This window comes from Aethalodelphis obliquidens, unplaced genomic scaffold (genome assembly GCF_003676395.1).
Source record: "Aethalodelphis obliquidens isolate GAN/ISIS:26980383/991018 unplaced genomic scaffold, ASM367639v1 scaffold273, whole genome shotgun sequence".
In the NCBI taxonomy this organism is placed as follows: Eukaryota; Metazoa; Chordata; class Mammalia; order Artiodactyla; family Delphinidae; genus Aethalodelphis; species Aethalodelphis obliquidens.
This window is the reverse complement of record NW_020838187.1, coordinates 24,308-33,632: the sequence shown is the minus strand read 5'-3', so window position 1 is coordinate 33,632 and position 9,325 is coordinate 24,308. Positions and strand designations below refer to the sequence as shown.

General features: G+C 41.5%; 1 protein-coding gene across 1 annotated transcript in view; it reads left to right on the top strand.

The window, feature by feature from the left end:
• The first annotated feature begins 2,391 nt into the window (after positions 1-2,391).
• LOC113616626 (dedicator of cytokinesis protein 11-like) overlaps positions 2,392-9,325 on the top strand; it is a 31,231-nt gene continuing 24,297 nt past the window's right edge. Inside the window, 3 exon segments of the mRNA XM_027100048.1 lie at positions 2,392-2,553; positions 3,167-3,253; positions 4,608-4,697. The gene's annotated coding sequence lies outside the window, so the exon portion shown is untranslated.

The following is a 9,325-nucleotide window of genomic DNA, read 5'->3' as shown; positions in this document are numbered from 1 at the left end:
GGGTGGAGGAAAAGAGAATTGCAGAGGAATATACTGAACCTGGCAAGTGATTGGCTACTAGAGAGGTAATTCAAAGTTAGCACTAAAGTTTCAAAACTGGAAAGAAGGTATTGCCAGGTAGCAGAATTGTGGGTAGGGATGGTAGGTTTTGACTGATGTTGAGTTTGAGGTGCTAGTGAGACATCTGAGTGATGCCCGGCCCACAGCAGGACTGAATATTAGGAAGTTTCCTTTGTGGATAGGGTGGTCCTCTTCTAGATCCCCATAGAAATTGCAGTTCATTCAGGGTAGGGACCTTGCAGGTTGAGAAGAAATCTGGCAGAATGATGAGAACCTATGACAGTGCACCTCCTGAGCAACAAATGACTATTTCCTTATCCAAATCCTAGACAGATTGGGCAAGATGCTTAGTGGAGTGTGAGATGGTTGTTCTATGTGCCACTCATCACTTTTTAAAAAAATATATTAAAAATTTTTTTGAAGTATAGTTGATTTACAATGTTTCAGGTGTACAGCAAAGTGATTCAGTATATACACCTATATATATATATATATATATTCTTTTTCAGATTCTTTTCCATTATAGGTTATTACAAGATATTGAATATAGTTAGTTCCCTGTGCTATACAGTAGGTCCTAGTTGTTTATTTTATGTAGAGTAGTGTGTATCTGTTAATCCCAAACTCCTAATTTATCCCTCCCTCCCCACCACTCATCACTTTTAACTGTCCATCCTTTAAGTGGCTTCACATCTTTGAGCCAGATGGCTTGTGCTTGACATTGTACCTTGATAGCTTCCAAGTGTGCTAGATGAGTTTTGACTGCAAGACACCCTTGGCCACGCCCTGATTGATTCACAGTGCAAAATGTTGCCTAAGCAATTCCACAGAGACAGAAAGGAGATCAGTGGTTGGCCGGGACTGGAAGAAGGGAAAGTAGGGTGTGACTTCTAAGGGGATATGGAGTTCCTTTTTGGGGTGATGAAAAAGTTCTGGAATTAGATAGTGGCAATAAATGCACAGCTCTGTGAATATACTAAGAACCATTGAATTATATACTTTAAATATTCAGTAGATGAATTGTATGGCATCTTTATTATATCTCAGTAAGAATTTCTATAAGGAAAAAAAATGTTGCCTAAGAAGAAGAAGAAATATATTTTCCTTTTCCTACTTTCTGGACTGGAAACCTTTTGTCATGTGTCTAATTTTCAGTTTAACTACTTTGACAGAGTCCTTTTGCATGGTTTTTCTGCTCATGTTACTTTCCTCTGCTTTTTCTAAAAGAAGATCTCTGGGTAGAGCATTTCTGAAGTTGTACTAGTCAGATGCCCTTCAGGCATGTTTCAGCATCTGAGAGAGCCTTTCAGTCTGCTTAGAGAAAGCAACATATTAATCTCTTTAAGACTTAAAGCATTTGCCAAATTAAACACGCGAATGAAAACATTCTAACCAGATTTGTGTTGACTTCTGTGCTCACAGTGTAAACACACGCACGCGTGCACACACACACACACACACACACACACGCACTCACTCACGCAAAGTATTTCAAAACATCAGAAAGCAATGGCTTTCAAAAGTACTCTCCAGCCAACACCCTCTCTCGTATGCCAGAGCTCAGTCCAGAGCAAGCTTTTTTATAGCTGAGTTATATAAACACTTGAAGCCCAGAGTAATCTCTATAATGGAAATACTGACATCGCTTGACTTGAGCAACACAGATGGCTCTGGCTTTTTTAGCTAGAACATGATGAGTTTTCTAATAGGAAGCCAAGAGGCTCTTTGGGGTAGAACTGTTAAGAAATGTAGAGACTGGGAGGAAAATCTCTCAGTGGATTGCAGTTGTAAGCACTGTGCCCTGGCTGCGTTCTCCTACTACCGCTCTTCCTTCTGTAATCAGGAAAACTGCCCAGATAGATACTGCCTTGTATAAGTATGGAACGTAACGTTGACTTGTGACCTTAATTTTCTGCAGTCCCTTGCTTGCCCTAGGGTTGCTGGAAGCAACAATGGTGATTGTTGTCTCAGATATGAGACTCTGTAAGGATGGACGAGAGACATCTGAATCGTTTAAAACATAAGTCTACCAAAAATTCTCCCCCACTCTGTCAAGATGATGAAATTGATGCACTTTAAAAGTTTTCAAGTGTTTTGGTATATTAGCTCACTTTAGTCTCTCAATCACTCTGATAGAAGAGCTGTGTGTTGTTGTTTCCATCATTATAGTCAAGGAGGTAGCATGAATAACCTGTTAGTGGTCAGGCTAGGATTAGGAAGCGATACAAACTCATTGTTCCTTCCCCAGTACTCGGATGCCCAACACCTGGACTCCCACATACAGACCTGCCCTGCTCCCCAGTGAGCAGACATTGGTGTAGCTAAGTGCATTTGCGATTTCGTTTCTCATGGTTGTTTATTGTCTTGGCAGTTGGCTTTGCCTGGGTACCTTTGCTGAAGGACGGTAGAATCATCACATTTGAGCAGCAGCTGCCAGTTTCCGCTAATCTTCCCCCAGGCTACCTGAACCTGAATGATGCCGAATCAAGAAGGGTAGGAAAATATCTGTATTTGTTGAAGTAATCATGATGAAGTGTTTTTCCCCCTCTTTTTAAAAAACTGTATTGAAGTACAGTTGATTTACAGCATCGTGTTAATTTCTGCTGTCCAGCAAAGTGATTCAGTTATACGTATATGATGAAATGTTTAAAAAGTAGAATACCGTTGGCAGAGTCGATAGTTTGGTCTGGTTGATGGCTACTCAGAGTGTAGTTTGAGGGCCGGTGCTGGTCCACGACGAAGATAAGTATAGAAAATGAGTGTTGAGAAGCTTGTATAATAGGTTGACAAAGTAACCTCATGTCTGTTGATTCTGATAACGATTTTTAAAATGGGACTTCGATTTTGTGCATCATGAAAAGGATTCATTTATTTCGTAATTTTTATTGTCATTTGCAAAAGTATCAGCCTGCAAAGGATTGGAAATTCAAAATGGTTTAGGATACATTTATTCTAAAGGCATGTTATTTTCTCCAATAATTCCCTATGTGCAAAACGAACACATTTGTTTCTGAAAGAAAATGTTGAAATGCATAAAGGCGTTATATGTTGCTCATCTATCCATTGCTATGGTACAGAAACTCATGTGTGTATTTTCTCTTCACAGCAGTCTAATGTGGATATTAAGTGGGTAGATGGTGCAAAGCCTTTGTTGAAGATTAAAAGTCACTTGGAGTCTACCATTTATACTCAAGTAAGTTGCATCACCTGAATTTTGTCAGTTTTAATACTTGACTATATTTCTGGATTAAAATAGACTATATTCGATTCTACAGCCTTAGAGAAGTTGTGGCCTGAAAGACTTTCTCATTAGTAGTAACATCATTCTTAATAATAGCTCAAAGTTAAAAATTCTTCTCAAATTACCAAATCCTTTTACCTATTAATGCCCCTTTTCTGTTTCAGGATTCTATCCAGTATAGCGTGTTACATTTAGTTGTCATATCTCCTTAGGCTCTTCTTGGCGGTGACAAGTTCCGAGACTTTCATTGTTTTTGGTCACCTTGTCAGTTTTCAGGACTACTGGTATTTTGTAGGATGCCCCTCTGTTGGGATTTGTCTGACATTTTTCTCATGGTTAGACTAGAGTTGAACACAGAAATTTGCAGTCAGTGGATCATGGCTGGCTACTACAGTTTGCTCTTAGCCTCGGCATCCATGAAATTAGGATCAAGTATCTGTGAGATGCCTCAAGCACAGTTTGAAAAATCACGGATGGAGAAGATGAAGTCCACGCTCTTTGGTGTAGCCTACAAGGTCCCTCTCAATTCCCCCTGCCCACTTCATCATTTTAGAGGAAAAGAAACCGAGGCTCGCTCGGGTTAGATGATTTACCCGAGGTCACACAGGTAATAATTAGAGGAAGCAGGTCAAAATCCGAATTTCATGATTCTGGTTCCTGATACAGTCCATGCCGTCCACAAATTCAATATCTGTAGATTCCATACAGGACAGCTGGACGCTGACCGGTGCAGGGCCAGGGTACATTGGGCACTGAATGCCTGGGACTTGTTCTGGTGACTCCCTGCTGCTACGTTTTCTTCACCTGTCAATTCAGACCTCTCTTCCTGCTCGTTTCATTAAAATATAGAAGCAGCCCAACTTCAGAGGCTACACGAGCCAAAAAAGAGATTAAACAAATGTGTGACTACTTGGGCATAAATGGTGACCTACCCAGCGTGCTTAGGTACATGCTGAATGTGCCTAGTTTTGCTGCTTTGTGTGATGGTCGAGAGGACTGTGGGACTCATTTAGGAACATGCATGTTGGTAGCTGAGTCTGGCCATTAGAAGACCCAGGGAAACAGGTTTCCAAGATTCCAGGGTGGTGGGGTGTGGTGTGGGGGCGGAGCCTGTGCTTTGCAGGTGGGAGGGAGGGAGACACAAGAGGGAGGAGATATGGGGATGTATGTATACGTACAGCTGATTCACTTTGTTGTACAGCAGAAACTAACACACCATTGTAGAGCAATTATACTCCAATAAAGATGTTAAAAAATAAAAAGAAATGAATCAAATTTCATATGGCTGTGTCCATCTCTTTTTCAGGATCTACATGTGCACAAATTCTTCCATCATTGCCAGCTGATTCAGTCAGGCTCAAAAGAAGTTCCAGGGGAGCTCATTAAATATTTAAAGGTAAATGAACAGTAGCTTTCTGTGAAAGGTTTGTTTTTCATGTCGTTCGGTTGCCACATTTTTTGACGTGGGGGAAAAAAATCAAACGAACCCTTTAAAAATACCTTTGGCCATGTATCCTCAAGAGAACACTTTCTATTATGTGCTTTTCCATCAAGGGGCTGTTTAGAAGCAGACTGCAGAATTGCTACATTAGGAAGAAAATGTTTTAGCCAGAATTCGTTGACATATTTTTGAAAATCTCATGAAAATGTTTATTTCAGTTCCATAAATTGATTTTTCCGGGCCTTTTCTCATCTTGCCGATGGCCAGGTAAAGGTGGAGAAAGCTTGGGGAAAAGGGCCAGGAGAAATGGAGTCACTTTTGCTTGGAATGAAATGTGAAATGATTCCTGTGTTCATAGGTGAAAGATTATCAGAAGGGTCAGCTAAAAAAAGAGAACCTAGTTTCTGCATGTTGCATAGGAGGGAGTCATAAGTAACGCCATATTTTATCAAATGTATTGAGAATCCAAGACTCCATTTATTCCCTAATGCGGTGGGACAGGGCACACGTCATGGAACCCAGCTAACAGTGACTTTTCTTTTCAGTAGATCAGCCATGGCCAGTCTGAGGCATTTTTATTTTAAATGAAGCCTCTACAGGATTTCCCTTTAGGCATATGTTAATAGTGAATGATATTCTCAGGAAATGAAAAGGTTCATTTCTTTCAGAGAGGTACTATGACATGAGGTAATACACGTATGGGTTCTGGAATCACAAACTGAATTTGTGTCCCAGGTCTGTCACTTATTAGCTCTGTGATTGACCTTGACCAACTTACTTAACTTCTCCAAGCCTTTGTTTCTTCTTCTCTCACATAAAGATAAAAACCTACTTGTAGTCATGAGAGAAATGCAAATCAAAACTACAATGAGGTATCACCTCACACCAGTCAGAATGGCCATCATCAAAAACTCTACAAACAATAAATGCTGGAGAGGGTGTGGAGAAAAGGGAACCCTCTTGCACTGTTGGTGGGAATGTGAATTGATACAGCCACTATGGAGAACAGTATGGAGGTTCCTCAAACAACTAAAAATAGAACTACCATACAACCCAGCAGTCCCACTACTGGGCATATGCCCTGAGAAAACCATAATTCAAAAAGAGTCATGGACCACAATGTTCATTGCAGCTCTATTTACAATAGCCAGGACATGGAAGCAACCTAAGTGTCCATCGACAGATGAATGGATAAAGAAGATGTGGCACATATATACAGTGGAATATTACTCAGCCATAAAAGAAACGAAATTGTGTTATTTGTAGTGAGGTGGATGGACCTAGAGACTGTCATACAGAGTGAAGTAAGTCAGAAAGAGAAAAACAAATACCGTATGCTAAGACATATATATGGAATCTAAAAAAAAAAGAAAGAAAAAATGGTCATGAAGAACCTAGGGGCAAGACGGGAATAAAGATGCAGACCTACTAGAGAATGGACTTGAGGACACGGGGAGGGGGAAGGGTAAGCTGGGACGAAGTGAGAGAGTGGCATGGACATATATACACTACCAAATATAAAATAGCTAGCTAGTGGGAAGCAACCGCATAGCAAAGGTAGATCAGCTCGGTGCTTTGTGACCACCTAGAGGGGTGGGATAGGGAGGGTGGGAGGGAGACGCAAGAGGGAGGAGATATGGGGATAGATGTATATGTATAGCTGATTCCCTTTGTTATACAGCAGAAACTTAACACACCATTGTAAAGCAATTATGCTCCAATAAAGATGTTAAAAAACAAAACAGAACTACCCACTTGTAGGGTGGTTACAGGCCGCAGTGAGATAAGGCATCTGCTCTATAGTATTCATTCATTCCACACTTTTTTCTTGAGTGCATCCTACGGGCCAGGCTTCATTCTAAACATTGGGAGGATAAATGAAAAAAACAAACAATATCCCTGTTTTCAAGGAGCTTACTTTGTTGTGGAGACAGATGGACAATAAACACGTAAACAAATGCATACGCGCGCGCGCGCGCACACAACACACACACACACCCACACCCACACCCACACACGGTGGTCCCTCTGTATCCTCGGGGGATTGGTTCCAGGACCCTCCATAGATACCAAAGTCCAAAGATGCTCAAGTCCCTTGCAGCCAGCTTTCCGTATCCACAGATGCGGAACGTGTATGTCATGTCAGGTGGTGATAAGTGCTATAAAGAAAACCAAAACATAGTGCAGGAGAGTAGGAGTGATAAGGAGTCCCTCTTTTAGATAAAGTGTCAGAGAAGAGCTCTCCAGTAAAGTGATGTTTGACAGAGACCTAAAGGAAAGGAGGGTGCCAGCTATGTGGAATTCTGGGGCAGAGCTGGGAATAGCAAGGGCAGAGGCCCTGAGGAGCTTGCTTGGTGTGCTCAAGGAACAGCCAGAGTTCCAGTGTATCTGGCACACAGAATGATAGGCCCTCACATTGGAAAGGTGGCTGGGTTGCTGGTCAGGTCAGGCCTCCTAATATGATGTGACTTTGGTTTTAAAGTATCATTCTGCCTACCATACCGAAAATATATTGTTGGAAGGGTAGAGTCAGGGAGGTAGCCGATAAATGGTGGCTACGATTCTTAATTATCATTAAGAAGTATAGTAGTCGTCTAACTTCAAATCCTTTTCTTGGGTAATGTCTAGAACTCCCGCGCTACGTATGAGTGCATTGTCTGTTGAGATCATTGGCTTTTTCTTCCAGTGGGGAAGCTTTGTAAAAGTTTTAACAGAATTGAACAGAACACTGTTTTCCTATACTGGTATTCTTAGAATGGAGGAAAAAGAAAGTACTCATATTTGCGTTTTTAAGGGTGTGGAATTTCTGATATTTATGTGACCTATGCTTGCCCTCTAGTGGCAGTGAATGAAATGCCATGTGATTATAGAAAGAGCTCCTGTATGGAGTGTTAGCGCTGAAAGGGATCTTTAGCGATTTTGTTTTACAGATGAGAAAACTGAGGCCCGAGGAGAGTGATTTGCCTGTGGTCATTCTGATTACTAGCAGAGCTGAGCCAAGCCTGTCTCTTGATGTGTCTCTTGACTCCCAGTCCTGTTTTCTTTCTATCAGACCTTGCTACCTGTTGTCCTTGTAAATGACAGTGTTTCATCACTTCATTTAACCATCTACATGTTGAGCCCTTATTATGTGTTCAGTATTTTCCTAGATGCTGTGGTGCTTGCAGAGAAGAATAACTTAGGCTCATTGTCTATAGGGATCTTACAACCAGTCAGAGAGACAGGATCCACTTAAGTCAAATGACAATATAAGTCAGTAGTACAAGTGATAGTCCAAAGCAATATGTAGTTAAATGTCAAATGCGTGATACAGGGTATAAATGCTAAGAGTTCACAAAACCGAGGAACCACTGAGACTAGAGGGTTCCCATCTTTATCCCTTTGGTTCCTTATTTTATTCATTTATTCAGTCATCCCTCAAATATTTATTGAGAACCTACTATGGGTCACATATTGTACTGGATGCTGGGACTATAATGGGAACGAGTTAGACAACATACCTACTCTAGTTGGGGTAGAGAGATTATACATAAGCAAGTCACATTACGTAGGGATGAGTGCTGTGAAGAAATTAGAACAGGTTAATGGGCTCTAGCATGACCAGGAGTGCAGTCAAGATGGACTTGTCAGGGAAGGCCTGTCTAGGAGATGACACCATTTCAAGCTGAAAAGAAGCTGATGGGAGGAAGACAGCCATAGGTGATAAAGCTGTGTAAAAGGATGACAGAATATTGCAGCAGGTGTAAACACTTTGCAGTGGGATGTGTGGAAAGAAGAAAAACAAAGACAACGTAGCTAGGGCACATTGAGCAGCAAAGCAGGAGGATGGCCTCAGATGAGTGGGGAGTGATAGGCAGGGTACATGTAGGACGGGGAGCCCTTCACAACTTTTTGTTCATGGTGGTTGATTTTGTTTGTAACAGAGGGAAATGACATTGTGGAATTTGCCTTTCCAAAAGAACCCTCTGGCTGCTGTGTGGAGAATAAATTCCAGAGGAACAGTACTGGTGCAGGGAGATCACTTCTGCATGGAAGGTCCGTCTCTCTTTTCTACTTGATGTGATCCTACTTACGATCCTTGAACCTTCCTCCTTTCTGAAGCCTCATATGACATTCCCTCCTCACTGGCAGACTCGGCTCCTTCTTCCTCTGTACGCCTTGTATATACCGCTGTTGTACTGTTTAGTGTTTGTATCGCAGTGATTTAGTTCCATGTGTTTTCCCCACACAGTCTGTGAACTTCTTGATGGTAGGAACCATGTTTTTTTGATGTGCTTGGCAATTGAAAGTTCATTCAGTATGCCTTTGTTGAATGAGTGAATGAATGGCTTCACTGAACTGGGGGTTTGAACTTGACTGGGAAGGGTGGCGAGGATTTGGCTACAAAGTGTGAACAAAGGTAGCAGTGCATTGATATATTCAAGGAGCAGTCAAGACACCAGTGTGGCCTCGTGAAGAATGATGAGTGTTAAGGTTAAGAGTGTAAGCTGGGTCTTAAGTAACTTAGACTTAATACCTGGGTCAGAGTTTCTCAAACTTGGCACTATTGACATTTGGGGCAGGATAAGTCTTTGTTGTAAAGG